The sequence below is a fragment of the Theropithecus gelada genome, chromosome 9 (genome assembly GCF_003255815.1).
Source record: "Theropithecus gelada isolate Dixy chromosome 9, Tgel_1.0, whole genome shotgun sequence".
In the NCBI taxonomy this organism is placed as follows: Eukaryota; Metazoa; Chordata; class Mammalia; order Primates; family Cercopithecidae; genus Theropithecus; species Theropithecus gelada.
In genome coordinates, this window is record NC_037677.1 from 63,485,505 (window position 1) to 63,506,509 (window position 21,005).

The 21,005-nt window shown below is 51.4% G+C and overlaps 1 protein-coding gene and 1 pseudogene across 1 annotated transcript in view; one reads left to right on the plus strand and one right to left on the minus strand.

The window, feature by feature from the left end:
- LOC112631051 overlaps positions 1 to 12,339 on the plus strand; it is a 29,059-nt pseudogene extending 16,720 nt beyond the window's left edge.
- PALD1 (phosphatase domain containing, paladin 1) overlaps positions 1 to 19,371 on the minus strand; it is a 90,824-nt gene extending 71,453 nt beyond the window's left edge. Inside the window, exon 1 of the mRNA XM_025396952.1 lies at positions 19,058 to 19,371. The gene's annotated coding sequence lies outside the window, so the exon portion shown is untranslated. The remainder of the gene's footprint in view (positions 1 to 19,057) is intronic.
- Positions 19,372 to 21,005: the final 1,634 nt, after the last annotated feature.

Consider the following 21,005-nt stretch of genomic DNA (forward strand, 5'->3'; position numbering starts at 1 on the left):
TATGGAAAGAGCTAAAGGCATCACCACCCAGAGAATTGGCACAGTCAGGAGAGCTGTGCAACAGGCGCTGAGGAAAGACCCAAACGCTACCTCGGGTCAGGGAGTTGGCGGCCTCGTGGCTAGGCGTGCACTGGCCCCAGACGGGCTGGGTCTGAGCGAGGCATCTGTGCACACCTGCACCCGCCAGGAGCACGCGTGAATGGAAGGTGTGTGCGGGGCCCTGCTCAGATCTTCATTCATGAATGTGCGCCATCCCAGGCTCAAAATGCCAGTACAGCCCCTATGTGCTGATTGGGGTCTGTGCCTGGCCAGCCCATAGCACCAACATCCAACAAACAGCAAGCCCTCCTCATCTCTCCCAGCACCAACCACCACACAGGGCAAACTGCAGTCTAGCCACTCTCACTGGAGCCAGGGATGGGGAAGGAGGCGGGCGAGGAAGGCAGAGAAGACTGCTGCTTCGTGGGTACACCCAGTGAAACGAGACTTGGAAACATGGCCCTCCAGAAGCTCCTCACCCCCAACTCCAGCCTGACCACTCTCCCACGAGGCTGCAGCTGGGGGTGGGAGGTTGGTAAGACTGGAAGGTGAAGGGAGGAAGAGGGTTAGACAAGCTAATCGAGTTACCATGTGACCCTGGGCAAGGCTCTTCCTCTCTCAGACCCTCTGGAACCTCCTCCATCTCCCTCTTGGTGAAAGGAGGATTCTACCCCAGCACCCAGCAGTTCACCTGGCTCTACGTCCTAGAGAAGCGGGTGTTCATGTTCATCAAGAGACACAAAAATGTTCACAGTAGCTTTATCCATAAGCACCAAAAATGGAAACATGGCAAAGGCCCAACAATAAGAACAAGAATCAGCAAATTGTCCCTACCAAGGAACCCTACTCAGCAAGGAAAGGAACAAACCACTGATACCTGCAGCGACACAGGTGACTCCCTCGGGGCTGATGTGGAATGAAAGATACCAGATAAAAGCAGCTCATACCATATTAGTCCACTTATACAAAGTTCAAGAATAGGCAGGACTGATCCTCGGGAAGGCGGTCAGGAGAGTGACCACCTGCAGGGGTGGGAGGGGGTGGGGGAAAGGACTGGGAAGGGGCACCAGGGAACCTCTGGGGCACTGGAAATCTACACCTTGATCTGGGTAGGGAGACACAAGTGATATAACCACAGCAACTCATGAAGCTATGCCTTGATTCACTATCTGGAAATTAGATATCAATTGACAAAATAAAATAGAAATAGCTAATAACTCATACTCTGCTTTCCCCTGAGGACTGCAGTGAGGCTACACTAAGAGGTTGTGTGTGGAAATATGGCAAGGGTTGGGTTATGGGTAAGAACATGGGCTGGGAGTCCGAAAGACCAGAGTTCAAGTCCTGATACTCCCTAATGGGATACTTTTTCTCCCTTTTTTTTTTATTTTGTTGTTGGTTAACCAGGTGTTGTTGCTGTTGTTGCTGTTGTTTTTGTTGTTGTTGTTTGAGAGAGAGTCTCCCTCTGTTGCCCAGGCTGGAATGCAGTGGTGCGATCATGACTCACTGCAGCCTCGACCTCCCAGACTCAAGCAATCCTCCCACCTCAACCTCCCAAGTATCTGGGGAACTATAGGTACACACTACCACAGCTGTCTAATTTTTTTTATTTTTGTAGAGACAAGGATCTCACTGTGCTGCCCAGGCTCCACTCAAACTCCTGGGCATCAGTGATCTTCCTGCCTCAGCCTCCCACAGTGCTGGGATTACAGGTATGAGCCACCACACCCAGCCTACGAGATTTTTTATTACAAAAGTAACTTGTACTTACTGTCACAAGTCAAAGGTCTATACAGAAAATGCTTATGCCCTTCCCATCCCCATCCAAGCCCACCTCTTAAGCTTCCTTGTGCAACAAGCTTTTGTCCTTAACAGGACAACACAAACACCCCTCCCAGCCAATACAGGTAATTCCAACACCATTGTATTAAAACCAGTGTTTTAATACAAACACCCCTCCCAGCCTATACAGGTAATTCCAACCCTGTCTGCTTAATGGTGGCAAGCCATTTCATTGCATCACCACTCATTCAACAAACAGCTGCGAAGTACTGACCCTGTCAACCAGACAGGCACAGACCCGGACCCTCATGGAACAGATCTTCCAACAAGAGAAAGAGAGGGAGGCAGGGAGGGAGGGAGTCCACCTGGGGACACGATTATGATACACTGTATATATTGTGATGTGGGCTACCAGGGGCTGAGGCTGAGCTAGAAGATGGGGAAGATAGGGAAAGGACATATTCTAGATAAGACAGTCATGGAAGGCCTATGCCGACGTATGAAGACAGGAAGGCCCCGGCCATGTGAAGAAGCATGCCCAGCAGCAGAGGGAACGGCCCGTGCAGATGCCCTGCGGTGGGAAAAACACAGAACTGAAAGGAGACAGCAAGTCTCCGGTTTACTGCTGCGAAATCCTTGTGCACACAGCCTTGCATCCTGATAGTTTACTTCTTTAGGACAGGTTACCAGAATTCGGGAGGCTGAGATAAAGATGTGCCCTTAAACAACTTTCAGAGATACTGCCAAATTACTTTTCCAAAAGGTTGCTGCATTTTATACAGCAACCAACGCTGCTTCATGCTTAAGAAAGCCAGCTTCCCCACATCCTGCCTAGTTCAACATGTTACCGATCTTTTTCATTTCTGCCCACAAAAAAGCTCCCTATTTCATTGTCTGCAGAATGGGAGACATGACCAGTCCCCTTCCACAGGATGCTGTGAGGCTTAACTGAGAAATCCCTGTAACCTGCCAAGCCCAGTGCCTCACACAGAGCAAGCCCCTGTCCACAGGAGCAGGCTCTTACCATCCTTTCCATGCAAATGCCCGGAGGTAGCTGCCAGTTCCATAATTACCCCGCTGACAAGCGGAACTTCTAAGGGAGCTCTGAACACTCAAACCCACAAGGTTCACATGGCTGTTCTGGAGTCAGGGATATGGGGAAGAAGAGGTGGCAACTGTGGTTCAGCCAGAGAGCCCTGGGCAGGGAGTCAAGAGACCAGGTTCCACTCCACCTTTCTGAGGATCATTTTCTCATCTGTAAAATGGGCTCATGCATTCTCTCTTCCTGTAGCCATCCTACAAACATTTCTGGGACACCACCTATGTGTGAGGCACTGTTCTAAGAGCCAGAAATACAGAGCAAAAATCCCTGCCTCATGCACCCTAGCAAGAGACACAGAAATAAACTATATAAATTAGTAAAATAGTACACAAGGAGATGCAGGCAAGAAGTGAAAGTTTAGACAAGGTATGCAGGGGAGGCCTCACATGAGAGTAAAGACCTGAAGGAAGTGGTGTGGCAGCCCTGTGCCTCTCTGGAGAAAAAGCACCCCAGGTGACAGGGCTAGCCTATGCAAATGTCCTGTGGTGGGGTGATCCTAGGGTACTGAAAGAGTCATGAGCCAGCCAGAGGGGCTGCGACAAGGTGAGCATGAGGCTGGGTATTGGATGGTGGCGTCCTGGAAGCCACAGTAAGGACACTGGTTTTCACTGTAAGGATACAGGGAGCCCCTAGGGAGGTTGGAACACAGAAGTGCTCTGACCTGAGTTTTAAGTTCTGACAAGGTCTGCTAGCTGCTGTGTTAGAAGAGTTGGTTGGGGACAAGGGCAGAAACCAGCAGAAACATCAGGTGGCACTGCAACAGTGCAGATGATGCTGGAGGTGGGGCCAGCGGCGGAGGACAGGTGAAGACATGGCTCATCCTGCATCCATGCTGAAGGTGAGGCCAGTGAACCTCCTGGCACATCTTTTCTGAAGTGTAAGAGAAAGAGAGAAACCACGGACAGTTTTGCAGTGTTTAGCCTGGACACCTAGAAGCATGGGGTTGCTGCCAACTGAGACAGGCCAGACTGGGGGGAAGTGAGTGTGCAGTGAGGACTGAACAGACAGACAAGGGAAGGGGGCCACCGCCACCCTCAGCGGCAATCTTAGAAGGAAGCAGCATCGCAAAAGAGGAACTGGTCCTGAGGCTCACACAGGCCATTGTGGAAAGCAACACAAAACACAGAGGAAAAGGGGATCCGGAGAGGAAGTCAGCGTGGCATGTCTAACCCGCAACAGACATCACTGTCTGCAGAGCCCAGGCTGTGGCCATGGCTGGGCTGCTCACAGACCCACTTCACGGGAGGGGAAACTAAGGAAACAGTTCTACAGTAAGCACCTCTTGTTTTGGCGCCAGAAACGGGCTACAAGTGGTAATTCATGCCTGTAATTCCAACATTTTGAGAGGCTGAGGTGGGAGGATCACTTGAGCCCAGGAGCTCAAGGTTGCAGTGAACTGCAATCATGCCACTGCACTCCAACCTGGGCAACAGAGCAAGGCCCTGACTCAAAACAAGGAAGCAGCAGCAGCAGCTGGAAAGGGCCAGAATGAGCCAAGGTAGGGGGGCAGGCAGCCAGTGAGCCCATTTGCTTCCTACAGCTCACACCGACTACCCCCAAAAATGGGACTATGGAGTGAGACGCAGTGTCCTCGCCCACCAAGGGAGACCCCAGGATTCCCAAGAGGTGATGCAGGACCCTGGGTTGCCAAAACTGAGAATACGACTCAATCCAGACTCCATGAATGCCTGCTTGGGGATCTGTGAAATTTTTAAATTGAGATATAATTCACATACCATAAAATTCACGCTTTAAAGTACAGATGCTCCTTGATGTAACCATGGGGTTTCATTCTGACAAACCCATCATAAATTATACATAAGTCAAGGCCGGGTGCGGGGGCTCATGCCCATAATCCCAGCAGTTTGGGAGGCTGAGGCGGGTGGATCACCTGAGGTCAGGAGTTCTACACCAGCCTGGCCAACATGGTGAAACCCCATCTCTACTAAATACACAAAAATTAGCCAGGCGCGGTGGTGGGTACCTGTAATCCCAGCTACTCAGGAAGCTGAGGCAGGAGAATCGTTTGAACCCAGGAGGCAGAGGTTGCAGTGAGCCAAGATCGCGCCACTGCACTCCAGCCTGGGTGACAGAGCAATACTCTGTCTCAAAAAAAAAAAAAAAAAAAGTCAAACACATATTTAATTCTGGTAACACAGCAGACAGTCCTTGACTTACGATGGTTCCACTTATACTTTTTCAACTTTACAATGGTAGAGTGATACAAATCGCAGGATGTAAGGAGGTCCTTGACTTACCACGGAGTTATATCCAGGTATATCCATCGTTAAGTTGAAAAAGCATAAGTGGAACCATCGTAAGTCAGAGACCGTCTGTATATGACTTAATATTTTTTAGTATATTCACAAAGTTGTACAACCATCGCCACTGTCTAATTCCAGAACATCAAACTCAAAAAGTTAAAGACTTACCATATGACCAAGCAATTCTACTGCTGAGTATATACCCAAGAGAATCAAAAACAAGTATCCAAACAAATGCTTGTACATGAACATTCATAGCAGCCAAACAGCTATTCACAATAGCTGAAAGGTGGAAACAACCCAAATGTCCATCGAACAATAAATGAATAAACAAAGTGTGGCCTATCCATACAATGGAAAGTTATTCAGCCATAAAAGGGAATGGACGACTGATACTTGCTACAACACACATGAGCCCTGAACACTGTGCTAAGTGAAAAAAGCCAGACACAGAAGGTCACATATGACATGATTCCCCTTACACAAACTATCCAAAATAGGTAAATCCAGAGACAGAATGCAGATCCATGGTTGCCAAAGGCTGGGGGAGGGGAAACTGGGAGGGATTACTTAATGGATAGATGGAGTTTTCCTTTTGGGGTGATGAACATGTTTTGGAACTGGAAATGTTTGCGGTGATGGTTGCACAACATTGCAAATGTACTAAATGCCACTGAATTGTACACTTTAAAAGGATTATTATTATTATTTTTTTTTTTATTTTTTTTTTTTGAGATGGAGTCTCACTCTGTCACCCAGGCTGGAGTGCAGTGGCCAGATCTCAGCTCACTGCAAGCTCCGCCTCCTGGGTTTAGGCCATTCTCCTGCCTCAGCCTCCCGAGTAGCTGGGACTACAGGCGTCCGCCACCTCGCCCGGCTAGTTTTTTGTATTTTTTAGTAGAGACGGGGTTTCACCATGTTAACCAGGATGGTCTCAATCTCCTGACCTCGTGATCCGCCCGTCTCGGCCTCCCAAAGTGCTGGGATTACAGGCTTGAGCCACCGCGCCCGGCAAAAGGATTATTTTTAATGTTAATTTCAAAAAGTAATGAGAGCATCCCCTGGTCCTCTGAATAATCATCTCATAAGCAAGCAGTGCCCTACAATTTGAGCCTCAAGTTTGCTCCTGTGTTTACAATCCAGTTCCTTCTCCATGAAGGCCAAATGGTATCATCTCATGCAGCACAAAGAAAGGTTGTGATTCCAATAGGAAAAAAAGGGGGTGGGGAGGAAGAACAGAGCCATCCCATAGCCCATGGCAGCCTGGAAGTACCCATTCAAAGGCCCAGCTTCTTAGCAGTCAGGACCATGTGCATGTTGAGAGCATCTACATGAACTGAGCAAAGCCTATCTCTGTGCCAAATTCCTGGTTCCTACAAGAACTGGGTTTAAGAGCCACTACAAGCAGATTTCAATAATGCCACTATTCCATGCTTATCTTCAATCAAACAAGCCAGCTTTCCAGGTATCAGGCGATGCCCTATTAAAACAGACATTCAGGGATTGCTCACGTGCAGTCTAGGCTTAAATGTGAGGTCTGATTACCCCAAACCATCCCATCAGCCCAACATTATTAGTACTTTCCTGTACAGCAGGCCCAAGAAACAGAGGCAGGAGACACAGGAGAGGTCCAAGGGCACAGTTCTCTCCATCAACCCAAGGTTGGCAGTGTAGGTGCAGTTAACATCCTTCCAATTAAAGTCACATTGTTCGCTGGAAATGAGTTGGCTTTCTGGTTTTACTACTATTTCCTGGTTTTTAAAATAGTTTTGTAAAAACTTTAAGTCTAAGGTGTTTATGCCTGGTCTTATACACATTTCAGTTATAGTACAGTAAGAATAATGTCAATCAGCAAGTGAGGGGTTTGTTGTTGTTGTTCAAAAGGCAGTTTTGAGCTCAGGAGTTCAAGTCCTGGGCAACACAAGACCTCGTTTCTATTAAAAAAAAAATTTTAAACACACGCCTGTGGTCCTAGATAGGAGACTGAGAAGGAAGGATCACCTGAGCCCAGAAGGTTGAGGCTGCAGTGAGCCATGACTGTACCACTGCACCCCAGCCTGAGCAACAGAGTGAGACCTTTAAAAAGAGAGAGAGAGAGAGGGCCGGGCGCAGTAGCTCATGCCTGTAATCCCACCATTATGGGAGGCCGAGGCAGATGGATCACCTGAGGTCAGCAGTTCAAGACCAGCCTGGCCAACATGGTGAAACCCCATCTCTACTAAAAACACAAAAATTAGCTGGGCATGGTGGCAAGTACCTGTGATCCCAGCTACTCAGGAGGCTGAGGCAGGAGAATCACTTGAAGCTGGGAGGCAGAGGTTGCCATGAGCTGAGATCCCACCACTATACTCCAGACTGGGCAACAGAGCGAGACTCTGTCTCAAAAAAAAAGAGAGAGAGAGAGGGAGGGAGTCTACAAAAAACCCATATGTTGTATGACTTCATTTATATGAAATGTCTAGAATCGGCAAATCTATAGCAATAGAGAGCATGCTAGTGGGCTGGGGGTAGGGAGTGACTACTAATGGGTTCGGGGTATCTTCTGAGGTTGATGAAAATGTCGTAAAATTAAACTGTGGTGAGACGACAACTCTTTGAATGTATTAAAAGCTACTAAATGGTTGGGCGCGGTGGCTCACGCCTGTAATCCCAACACTTTGGGAGGCCGAGGCGGGTGGATCACGAGGTCAGGAGATCCAGACGATGCTGTCTAACATGGTGAAACCCCGTCTCTACTAAAAAATACAAAAAATTAGCCGGGCGAGGTGGCGGGCACCTGTAGTCCCAGCTGCTGGGGAGGCTGAGGCAGGAGAATGGCGTGAACCCAGGAGGTGGAGCTTGCAGTGAGCCCAGAACGTGCCACTGCACTCCAGCCTGGGCCACAGAGCGAGACTCCGTCTCAAAAAAAAAAAAAAAGCCTACTAAATGGGTGAATTGTACAGCATGTGAATTAGATCTCAATAGGGCTGTGAATTGGGAGTCCATGTATTACCCACATTGGAGCAGCACTGAGCTGGAAAAAGGAGACATCCACAAACCCACCCATGCAGAGCTCCCTGCCAGGTCCTCCCCCTCCCCCTACAGGACTCCTGAGCCCAGGATGGGACCCCAGGTCACAAGACAACCCCATCCTGGGTGAGCAGGTGGCTGCCCTGGAACCACCACACAGGATTCCTATCTCCTGGAACCCAGGTCTTACAATTAAGGCACTACTTTGAACTGTTAAGTTAGGAAAGACTTAAAAACAATGAAAACAACCAACTTTAGGATGCAGGGGATGGGGTTCATTTACACATCGACGGCAGCATAAAGGAAAGTAGCATGACATAAGACTTGGAGCCCCTGGGACCCCACTGGCTGGGGTCTCACTGGCTGGGATGGGGGTGGAGCCAGGAGGGTGAAAATCTGAGCCCAGGCAGCCCCTTCCTCAGAGGCCACAGGCATCCCATCCTCCACCCATGCAGGCCAGGCAAGATGGCTACTGGGAGGCCCCTACAAGCTGCCTGAAGAGACTTTGGCAAGGGGCAATTTCCCAAGGGTCCCTCCTCTGACAACCCAACAAACTGCCCTGTCCTGGACCTATTCCTTCCAGTGACACTTCAGAGAGACGGGAAGAAGCCCCCACCGGTGGCAGCCAAGTTGGGGTCAGTGGTGAAGCAGCAGGAGGACACATCCACCCAGACCACCAGGACGGGTCACCAGAGAGGCTGTTTTGGACACTGATGCTGTTTGATCCAATGCCACCCTTCTCCAGGACCTGCTCTACATTAACCACCTCCAGGAAGGCTTCTTCCCATCTCTCCCAAAGCCTCACCGGGCTCCAGCTCAGGGCATGTGCTCAGAACTCCCATGGCAGTGCTGGGGTCCCTCTGCATGATACATGGCCAGATGAAAGCAGGCCCTACAGCCAGAGACTGAGTTTGGGCTCACCCCAAAAATCAAAAACCACACAAATTCATGTAGAGGTACAGAAAAAAGACCAAAGGACACTCGGCACACTGCTGATAGTGTCACTTCCGGGGACCAGAGAGAGGGGAAGGAGGGGAAAGGGGACTTTGACATTTTACTTTCTATGAAGCTACTACTTGAATCTTTTGTGAAGATTATTTTAGGCCAGGCATGGTGGCTCACGCTTGTAATCCCAGCACTTTGGGAGGCCAAGGCAGGCAGATCACTTGAGTCCAGGAGTTCAAGACCAGTCTGGGCAACAGGGCAAAACCCCGTGTCTACTAAAAATACGAAAATTAGCCGGGCATGGTGGTGCACAGCTGTAGTCCCAGCTACTCAGAAGGCTGAGGTGGGAAGATCATTTGAGGCCAGGAAGTTAAGGCTGCAGTGAGGTAACACTGCGCCACTTCACTGCAGCCTGGGCAATAGGAATGAGGCCCTTCTAAGAAAAAAACAAAGAGAAATTTTACACTATTTTTAACATATCTCACACATTGGAATACTACTCACCAATAAAAAAGAAATGGAACTGATTAAATCATCCAATAACAGAGATGAATCTCAGAAAACATCATGTTGAGTAAAGAGGCCAGTCACTAAAAGCTACCTGTTATATGAGTCCATGTATGTGAAAAATCCAGAAAAAACAAAATCATAGTGACAGAAAGTAGATGAGTGGGCCTGGGCCCAAGGTGGGAGTGGTGACCGGCTACAAGGGAACACAGGGCCCTTCTAGGTGATGGAAAATGTTGCCAGACTTGTCTAGGATGTGGCTGCATGCCCATGACTTTTACCAATACTCACCAAAGTACACACTTCACGCAGGTAAATTTTATGGTGTACATATCTCAACAAAACTGTTTTTTTTTTAAAAAAAAGAAAAAAAAAGTACGGTGGTAGAGAAGGGAATGGTGAGTAACGGCTTAATAGGTACAGGGTTTTCCTTCGGGGTGATAAAATGTTTTAGAATGTGATAGAAGCGGTGGTTGTACAACATTGTGACTATATTAAATGCCTCTGAATTGTGGGCTTTAAAATGGTTTATTTTACTTAAATGGATTTCACCTCAGTTAAAACAAAAAATTAGGCCGGGCTCAGTGGCTCATGCTTGTAATCCCAGCACTTTGGGAGGCCAAGTCGGGAGGATCACGAGGTCGGGAGATTGAGACCATCCTGGTTAACATGGTGAAACCCCATCGCTACTAAAAATACAAAAAATTGGCCAGGTGTAGTGGCGGGCGTCTATAGTCCCAGCTACTCGGGAGGCTGAGGCAGGTGAATGGCGTGAACCAAGGAGACAGAGCTTGCAGTGAGCGGCGATCACGCCACTGCACTCCAGCCTGGGCAACAGAGTGAGACTCCGTCTCCAAAAAAAAAAACAAAAAACAATTAAAGATAGGCAGGGGAAAATTTTCACACCCATTATGCAGGTGAGAAAACTAGGCTCAGAGGGACAGTCAAATGCCAGCCCAGGGCTTATTTACCTGATGCCTTAGGGCCCAGTTCAGAGCCCCCTGGAGCAGAGACTACTCCACACCTCCCCAAAGGGCTCTGCAACTCTGGGGCTCGTCTCTATGGCGGGCCCTTCTCTCTGAGGCATTCAGAAATCAGCTTCCCACCAGGCCTTGGGGTGAGCCAGCAGGGTAACACCTGCAGGAAACTCCAGAAGTCCTTGTGCTCCAGCAGATAGGGCTGCTTCGGGAGGAAAGGAGGGAGCACGCCTGAAGATGATGGTAAAGGCAAAGCTAAACCACCACTCGGATCAGGCTGATGAGTTTTTTGGGTTTTTTTTTTTTTTTTTTTTTGAGAGACAGAATCTCACTCTATTGCCCAGACCGGGGTGCAGTGGCACGACCTCAGCTCACTGCAACCTCCGCCTCCTAGGTTCAAGCTATTCTCCAGTCTCAGCCTCCCTAGTAGCTGGGACTACAGGTACCCACCACTACACCTGGCTAATTTTTGTATTATTAGTAGAGATGGGGTTTCGCCATGTTGGCCAGGCTGGTCTCGAACTCCTGACCTTGAGTGATCCACCTGCCCTGGCTTCCCAAAGTGCTGGGATTACAGGTGTGAGCCACAGTGCCTGACTGGCTGATGAAGCCTTCTAGGCCCTGCCAACCAGGGTCCCGGGGCCCTAAGAGAGGGCTGTCCCTGGGAAGTGCAGGGGTTGGCACCAACCTCAATGGTCCCAGGATGAAGGGCTCAGTCACTACAGGGCAGACGTCAAAGCGGAAATGCGGTGGGTGGTGATGGCGCCAACCTAGGCAACAAGAAGCGGGAGCAGAAGCAGGTGCAGATCAAGAACCTGGAGGGCAAGTTCTTGGTCACCATGTGGTCCAACGAGGAAAAAAAAAAAAAAAAAAAAGATATTGACCTTGATATGTCAACAATGATTGAACGACTGACCAATGAAGATAATCTGCCTCCTGAAACTTCCTCCTGGAGGAATACCTGGCAGTAACCTCTCAAATCCTAAACAATGGGCATAACTCGCTAGAATGAAGCCAAGAAAAATTAAATAAAATGATGCTCCAAGAACAACAGCTTGCCCTCATAAAGGGAGCACAAAGATGTTCTTGGATAACTCTGCCATGAGAAAACATCTGCACAGCCACAGTCCCAGAGTCCTCATCTGTGAAGAACATGGCAAAGCTCTTGTTGAGAGCTCAAAACCAGAACGACACCAACCAGTCCGTGCTGGAGAGAAGCTCTTTCATGGCACACGGTGGGTCTGCGGGAAACACTTTTTATTGGACTTCAATTTGCGCACATGTGTGTGAATCCATACCAGAGACAGGACCCATGTGTGCCCCTTCCGTGGTTGTAATAAGAAGTTTGTGGCTGGGCATGGTGGCTCACGCCTTTAATCCCAGCACTTTGGGAGGCCGAGGCAAGTGGATCACTTGAGGTCAGGAGTTCAAGATCAGCGTGGCCAACATGGAAACCCTGTCTCTACTAAAAATACAAAAATTAGCCGGGTGTGGTGGCACACACCTGTAGTCCCAGCTGCTTGGGAGGCTGAGGCAGGAGAATCGTTTGAACCCAGGAGGTAGAGGTTGCAGTAAGCTGAGATCACACCATTGCACTCCAGCATGGGCAACAAGCACAAAACTCTGTCCCAAAAACAAAAAAAGAAAGTTTGCTCAGACAACTAACCTGAAATCTTACAACTTAACACACACCAAGGACAAAAACAATCAGTGAACAGAAGAGAAAGAAGCCCTTTCTCCACCATGGAAGTGCCTTCCAGAAGTATAACAGGGAATAAACATACCTCTCCTTTGTATATTTTTTCTAGGAAGAATTTTAAAAATGAATCCTACATACTTAAGGGAGGTGTTCTGAAAAATAGTTTTAAAAAATTTAACTTTAACAATAAGATAACATTGCTAAGATGTTCTATCTCGCACTGTAATCTCATCTCAAAAACATGGTGGTTTGTGAAGTACGATCCCAACAGAAGGATAATTCATGAATTTCACATGAAAAGACAGTTCTTTATACGACACTGCTAAAAATGGGATTTCTTTCCATATTCTTACAAATATGAAGCTCATCTATTGTTTACAATTTAACTTTGTATTTTCCAAGTATGCATATTGGAATGGGGGATGCTTAGCAATGCCATGTGTGTATTTTCTAAAGGTTGATAACTTTGCTTGCAGTAAATTTTCTTTAAAACAATGGGCAGTTTCGGCCAGGCACAGTGGCTCATGCCTGTAATCCCAGCACTTTGGGAGTCCAAGGCAGGCAGATCACCTGAGGTCAGGAGTTGGAGACCAACCTGGTCAAAATGGCAAAACCCTGTCTATACTAAAAACACAAAAATTAGCCAGGTGTGGTGGCACGCACCTGTAGTCCCAGCTACTTGGGAGGCTGAGGCAGGAGAATCTCTTGAACCCGGGAGGCAGAGCTTACAGTGAGCCAAGATCGCGCCACTACACTCCAGCCTGGGTGACAGAGTGAGACTCCATCTAAGAAAGAAAGAAAGACAGAAAGAAAGACAGAAAGAAAGACAGAAAGAAAGACAGAAAGAAAGACAGAAAGAAAGACAGACAGAAAGAAAGAAAGAAAGAAAGAAAGAAAAGAAAAGAAAAGAAAAGAAAAGAAAAGAAAAGAAAAGAAAAGAAAAGAAAAGAAAAGAATGGGCGGTTACATGTATACTTCAAAAGTATTTTCCTGTTTAAAAAAAGTATATGGGTTTTCTTTGCTATCTTCATTTTGGTTGTATTCTTTGATGTAAACACATTTTCCATCATTGCATCATTCAGCTATATTAAATCATGTAGTATCAAATATTAGATGTGATTTAACAGTGCTAATCAATTTAAATCCATTTTAGTCTTTTTGTAGAAAAATATTGGGGCCGAGCATGGTGGCTCACGCCTGTAATCCCAACACTTTGGGAGGTCACGATGGGCAGATCACCTGAGGTCAGGAGTTTGAGACCAGCCTGGCCAATGTGGTGAAACCCCATCTCCATTAAAAATACAAAAATTACAGGCCAGACACAGTGGCTCACGCCTGTAATGCCAGCACTTTGGGAGGCCAAGGCGGGCAGATCACAAGGTCAGGAGATCGAGACCATCCTGACTACCACGGTGAAACCCTGTCTCTACTAAAAATACAAAAAATTAGCCGGGTGTGGTGGCAGGTGCCTGTAGTCCCAGCTACTCGGGAGGCTGAGGCAGGAGAATGGTGTGAACCCGGGAGGCGGAGCTTGCAGTGAGCTGAGATCACACCACTGCACTCCAGCCTGGGCGATAGAGCGAGACTCTGTCTCAAAAAAAAAAAAAAATACAAAAATTAGCTGGGCGTGGTAGTGGGCACCTGTAATTTCAGCTACTCAGGAGGCTGAGGCACGAGAATTACTTGAACCTGGGACACAGAGGTTGCAGTGAGCTGGGAACGTGCCATTGCACACCAGCCTGAGCAACAGAATAAGACTCCATCTCAAAAAAACAAACAAACAAATAAAAAATATATTGCCAGATGCTGATGTTCAGTGTACTTTCTTTGCCGGTTCAGTCTCGGAAGGTGGCGCTCAGTTGCAGAATGTGTTGTACCTTTCAGCACCTGATGTACACATCCCGCATAACAGAAAGGGCAACGATAAAATAGTGATCCTAAAAAAAGTGAGGGACACATCCACGGGCCACTCTGTGACCAGCAGGAAAGGGGTTAACTCCTTCAGGAGATTCTCCATTCCAGGAAAAGGAAAAGGGGAGGAGAAGTCCCCTCTATGCTTTCTAAATAGAATCTTCAAAAAATGTCCCAGCGTCCCAGGCCTCCACTCTGGGAAGGCCAGACAGAGGCCGGCACAGCCCGCAGAGAGGAAGGGCCTGGGGCTCAGCAGGACGCAGAAGCTGGCAGGGTCCCAGGTCATCTCAGGGCACCCACCCCTCTCCCCACCCATGGGCCACACCCAGCCTGTTGGCCATTTCCCAGGGTACCCACAGCCCTCGCAGCACCACATCCTCCCTCCTCATGGAATTTCTGAAAGCCCCAACTCCCTAGGAGCCCAAAGCATTGGCAGTGACACACCCAGTTCTCAAAGATGTTCCCTACTGCCTTCCACGGGTGTGCAGATGAGCTAGACACCCCACCTGCCTCTCTCATCAGTGCTCAGCTTCAGTCCAAGCAGGCGCACCCTGTGGCCAAAGCCAGCCCACATGCCAGTTATGGGAAATATACAAAACGCTTCCCAAGGCTGTCACACCTCTGCCACGCTGCTCTTTCTGCTGCAGAAGCCTTGCCCTCCCCCTTTGCAAACTCCTGGCCACCCCTCAAAGCCCACGTGAAGTATCACAGACACCCCATGCCAGCCATTCCCTCCCTCCGGCTCAAACTATAACTAGCACAGACCCCGTTACAGAACCAGACATGGCGTCTGCATGTACCTCGCTCACCTCCTGGTGGGGACTGAGTTTAATCTACCTTTGAAGCCCCTGCACCTCATACTGAACCCAGGGCCAAAAAGCTCAGGAACCCACATCAAGATGCCACTCTGGTCCCTTCCCACCATCTGGTCCTGTGCTGAGTACCCTAGCCTCTGCTGAGAGACTAATATCATGGTAACAACAGAAGCACCTAATGTTTATGGAGTACTTCCTAGGAGCCAGTGCCTTGGGGGCTCTCTGAGATTACCTCCTTTCATCCTTGTGACATTCTCATAAGGGAGTTGTTATCCTTAACCCTGGGACACAAGGGACTTGAGGCACAGAGAGGTTAAGTTTCTTGCCCTGGGCCACACGGCTAATGAGGGAGGGAGCAGAAATTCAGACCGGGGTGGTTTCTTTCCGAGCCGGTGTTCTTAATCACAACAGGTCTATTTGCAGGTAGGAAGATGGTCAAGGCAGATGTGTCAGGAGAAGCCCTAAGTGGAAGAGGAACTCAGGGATTATAAAAGCCAGTGCTTCCAGACCTTCTCTTTCCCCAGGTCCCAGTCAAAAGCCTCGGAAGGGCAAACAGAGTCTCCTCCCAGACTAAGCTTGCTGCTCCCAGGCAGAATCCTGTGCTGAGCACCAGTTACAGGAAACATAAAAAGCCCATCTGCAAGTGCCTTGGCCCGAGACAGGGGTGGCACATGGCTGGGCTGCCCTCTGGGAGGCAAGAGCCATGATTCAGGACTATTCTTAGCAAACCACTGGCTCCCCTCCCAGAGGCCCAGCAGGCAGCAGGCCCAAGCTTCCATACGCCTGCCCAGCCTGCCATTTCCTGACCCCGTGTATGGAGGTCCCACAGGGCTAAGGAGGGACTAGTGGGCACAGACTGAGGACAAACCCCTCCAGCTTTCACATGAGAGATGCCTGGCCCACCCAGCCTGCTCCAGGACTCACCCAGAGGCCCAGGGCCATGCACCCAGCTGCCGAGGAAGCCCTGCAGAGTCCTGGCCACAGGGGACGGCTCATAATCAAAGGCCCCCACCCCGACATCAACTGAGCACTCACTCCATGCCGTGCACTGGGCCACATGCTTTGCACTGATTTTCTCCCACTGAACCCACAAGGAGGTAGAGGTTAGTGGCCCCACTCTAAAGATGAGGAAACCAAGACATTAATTGACTTGCTGGAGGTTACATGGTGCATTAGTATCAAACCATATCTAGAATCTGGGCTGGCTCTCAGGTGCCAGGTTGGGCAGAGGTAGACCTGAGCATAGCAAGGTGGTGGACCCCTTCCCTGTGCAAGCCCGGGGCTTAGCGGAGAAGGAGCCCGCCCCAGAGGGCAGTGGCTCTCATCACAGATGCAGCCGCATGTGCTCTCTCTCTCCCCTGGGGGAATCTCCCATCCCTGTCAAAGACCCGCAGGCTTGCGTTCAGGAGAATCCCCAGGCAGTTCCTCCTCTATTCTGGTAGGCAAAGAATAGCTGGAGCACTCCACCCAGGCCACACAGCCTCACTTCAGGAAGCCTCTGGAGACCCAGAAAAGATGAGAATCAAAATTCAAAGAGCACCTGCTGGCGTTTAAGGCACAGCCCAGCCTTGTAATGCAGAGGTGGAGAGGCCAAATGACTCTCAGAGGAAAACACAGGAGACTGAGCTTTTGGGGGTCCTCAAACCCCAAAGTGAGAGTCTAGAAATAAACTCCACCACAGAGCACCGGTACCATCACCACCCCAAACAGGACCACTCCCGGGCACTGTGTCACGCAGGGAAAGGGTGATACCCAGGTAACGCGCGCCTCGGCCCACCTCTCAGAACCCACCTGTGTCTGGTTCCGGGCCTCTGCTGTCAGCTGGCTCTGGCAAGCATATGTGTCTGTGCCCCCCAGGAGCTCACAGCCAACTCCATTCTGCCCAGGTACTTGAGCGGCTTCCCTGTGGCTCCAAGTCTTGTCTGGGAATGTCGGTTCCCATCCCCGTCTGTGCTCTGGTGGGTCTACCTATACGTCTGTCCACTTACATGTCTGCCTCCCACGTGGGGAGATTCAGATCCCAGCGATGGTGTATTTCTATGTACATGTCTGCAGCCCATACGTGGCCCACGCTGATGCGTTCATGTATGTCTGTCCCCGCACATGTCTGTGTCCCCGGGTAGTTTGCTCACCCCCATCATCCTCCTGTGTCTGTCCTCATGTACATATGCATCCAGTTCCTCTATGTCTCTGCCCACGCAGCTGTAAACCTGAGCACACATGTGCACTCACGTCTCTGCCCCCATGGGTATCCCCCACAGGTGCCTGGGTAACCCACGTCTGTGCACCACCTGTTTTGAGGCAGGCAAGTGTGTTCACACAAGTTCTCACAGTGCCAGCCAAGAGTTTCGGGTGAGCTCAGCAACTCCCACTCCCAGAACTGCACCCAAGGCCACGAGCATGAGCACACTGCCACCTCCACAAAGTGTCCCAGAAAAACAGAAACCTGCCAGGGACAGTGAGGGATGGGGCAGGGCCCCAGATACAGCAGAGCCTCACAGAAGTGAGGTCAGAGCTGTGCCAGGAACCACCCACCTCAAGTCACCTGGGCCCTACTGTGCCCACTCACAACACTGGCCAGGGAAGTGGGGGGGTGCATGCACCACCTGGGGTCTGTCTGCACTCACAGGAAACTGACCCAGTGCCTGCCAGCCTCCCAACCTACCCCCAACCCCCAGAGATGGAAGCTCTTCAGAAAGGAAGTGAGGACTTCCTCCTGTTTGCCTCTGAACCTCCTACAAGGCTGGCTCTAGACCCCAAACCCCAGGAGCCACAGGGCAACTAGGAGAGTCCCATGCTCAGTCCAAGCCAAGAAACCAAATGGGTTACTTCAGAAATCCACCAGCAGGAAACAAACAAACCTGGGAGTGGGTGGGGATGGGTGCAAGAGAACCTCCTCAGCGCCCCTGCTGCTCCCTGCCCTTGGAGAAGGGTAATAAGGGTGGGCATGGAGCTGGAACATTTCAGCACATTTGCTTGCTTGCATGGAACTGGATCTCTGCTGCCCTGGCAGTCTCGCAACCTGTATTACTCATGAAGCAATTAATGGTGTGTAGCCTCTTGGCTTTCCACTATCACCAGTCCAGGACTGGTATCGAAACCCTGTATCAGTGAACTTTGTGTGTTTATGTCCTGTCTTCCCCCCAGAGGCTGAGCCTCCTGAGGACAGAATCCTCCAAATCTCCCCCACCCGCACACTCCAGGGGCATGGCCCAGTGCCCTGCCTGGCATTTAAGAGGTGCTCAGCCACTGGGTTCAGGTTGTTCTACCCAGAAGCTAAGGAGCTGGTGCCTGGGCCTCTGGCTGGGAGAGCAGCGATGCCCAGAATATTCCCGAGGCCATTAAGCTTTACTCCCACCTCTGACAACCCAAGAGACATGAAAGAGCTCCAACCATTCCGGCCACCTTCAGGAGCCCGGTGCTGCCGGTCTCCCATAGGCCACTCTCTCTCTGACAGGTCACTGCCCCTTCAGGAAAACCCTCTGAAACTGAAAAATGTACTCTCTCGGAGACCCAGGCCTACAGAGGAAGACGGCCAGACTGGGCCAAGAATCAAAGCGTGTGCCCGCTGAGACTTCTGGACTCATCCTGGATCTGCGGGCCTCACGCCCCCTAGCGATGAGTCCCAGCACCCCATCTCGGTCATGAATCGGCTTCCCTCTCCCCAATCTCCCCCAAACTTCGCGGGGAACCCTAGCTCCTGGCCGTGCTCCCAGGTCTGGCAATGAAAAGTGGAACTGTCGCCAGCCCATGCCTACGCCAAACCCAGGGAATTCGGGAGAGGGGGTAGCCCAAGGTCCAACACACAGAACCACACAGCAATTGCTCCCTGTGAGTCCCTCTTGCCTCCCAGCGATCAATACTGAGCTGGTGTTGGGTGAAGGCCCAGGACCTCACCTCCCCAGAGGATGGGGAGTTGGTGTCTGGAGCAGCCTCGGAATGGGGGGTGCCGGGGGATTCTGGATTTGCCCGCCCCTCGCCAGCCCCAGGCCGGGACACGTCTGTACCTGCCAGCCCGCAGCTCCGGGGGGCATCCGAGCTCCTACGGCAGGCGGGCTGCGCCCGGACTGCGGGCGCCCAGTCAGGCAGCGGCGGGGCGCGCCCGGCGCGGGCTCTGGCTCCGGCTCGCTCCTCCCAACTTCCCCAGCCCATGCGGGGGCAGAGGCGGCTCCGGAGGTGGGCAGGCCAGGCGGACCCGGAGAGGCCACGCGAGAGGGAGCCCGCACTCACCGGCAACGGTAGCTGAGCGCCCCGGCCCTTGCGCGCCGAGCTGCTGCCCCGCGCCCCGCGCCCCGCGTCCCCAGCGCCGAGGGGCGGATCCGGCCAGGCCGCCAATCACCGCGTCCGCCCCCGCCCCCGGACCGCGAGCCCCGGCCCCACCGCGAGGGGCGGGGGGCTCGGATTTAAAGACACACTCACCCCAGCCGCGACCCCCGGGCGGGCGGAACGCGGGCCCCACCTTCCCCGGCCGCGCTTCCTCCCTCCGCGAGGAGGAAAAGTTTGGGGCGGTGGAGACTGCCCGGGAAGCCAGTTCCTCTTCCCTCGTCACTAGTGCGGCTCCTTCTGGAAGACACCCAAACCCTACATCCAGCCTCCTGGCTGCGAGAGGCAGCAGCGCTCTGGGCGCCAAACCCCTTCCCGGACGCCGGCTACCCGCGAGACCCGCTGGCCTGGCTTCCCTCGCCCCTTTCTGCTTTACAGGCAGGCCGAGCCTCGGCGGGACCGAGCCCGGCACGTGGGCTCCAGGCTGGCCTCGCTGTGCTGTGCGACGGGAGCTAGAAGATAGTGCGCCCTGGACTTTTGCCTCCCACGTGTCGAAGGGGAGCCCCTAAACAGCAGACTGTCCGTCCTCCCAAGCAGGGGCTCCTCCCACGCCCCGGGGTCCTAAGAAAACGCGCCCCTCGGCCCCCAGAGGCGAAAGGGGAACGGCAGAGCAGAGTTTTGGATGGAGAGGGGTCCCTCTGCCCCCACCCCATCATGCGGTTTCAGGCAGTGACCCGCACCATAGGCCTGACCCCATCACTCCTCACCCCACCCGCGCGGACTAGCGCTAGGTGGCAGCCAGCCCCGACGGCCCCACACGCCCCCGCGAGCACGTGGGCGAATGCACCCACGTGCGTGCGTTCACTCCTCGCTGGCTGGTGCTTCCTCGCGGATAGATGGGCTTTGTTGTGGTTGGTGAGTCACTTCCTCCCTCTCGCCACTCCACACTCGGGAAATCCTTCTTTCTCACCTGTTACCACGTGCCTCACCCCTATTCGGGACGGAGCGGGATTTGGGCGAGCTGGGGTTGCCCCAGAATGAAGGCAGTGTAGGCACCACCTCTGTCAGGCTGGAGAGTGCTGGGCTGGGAGAGGGGAACACATTCCCCATGACCCCTAAGAATAACTGAAGACAAGAGAAATGACTCATTGTGGTGGTCTCACCATGTCCCCAGCACCTAGCTCTTAAGTGCTTCGCGATGTAAGGTTAATACTTTTCTGATCCCTATTTTAATAAATGAGGAAACAGGCCCAGGGAAACTTGCCCGCAGCTCCATACCTCCTCCTGCGCCACCCAAGGTGTGTGAAAAACGACAGCAGCAGAGAAAATCCCATAGTGGCCTTGGGAAACAGACCTGACCTTCAGAGTTCAGCAGAGCTAGGCTCAAAGTGGCTCACAATTTACTGGCTGTGTGGTCTGAGAAAAGTGATGTAAGTTCTCAGATTCCCAACTTCTGCATCCATAAGATGGCTTCATCCTCCTTCAAAGAGGTGTTTGAGAAGCCAGTGAGCTGGGCAAGTAATGTCCAGGCATCATGTGTGGCACACTGTAGGACTCCATCCTGGGCCACAGTTTCCTTCCTTCTTCTTCTTGCCACAGCCCCGTATCCCATCCTGCCCCCTGCCAGACTCCCCAGCTGAAGCCTGCCATCCTGAGGATGCATTCCAGGATAATGCCCTCCTCTAGGTCAGA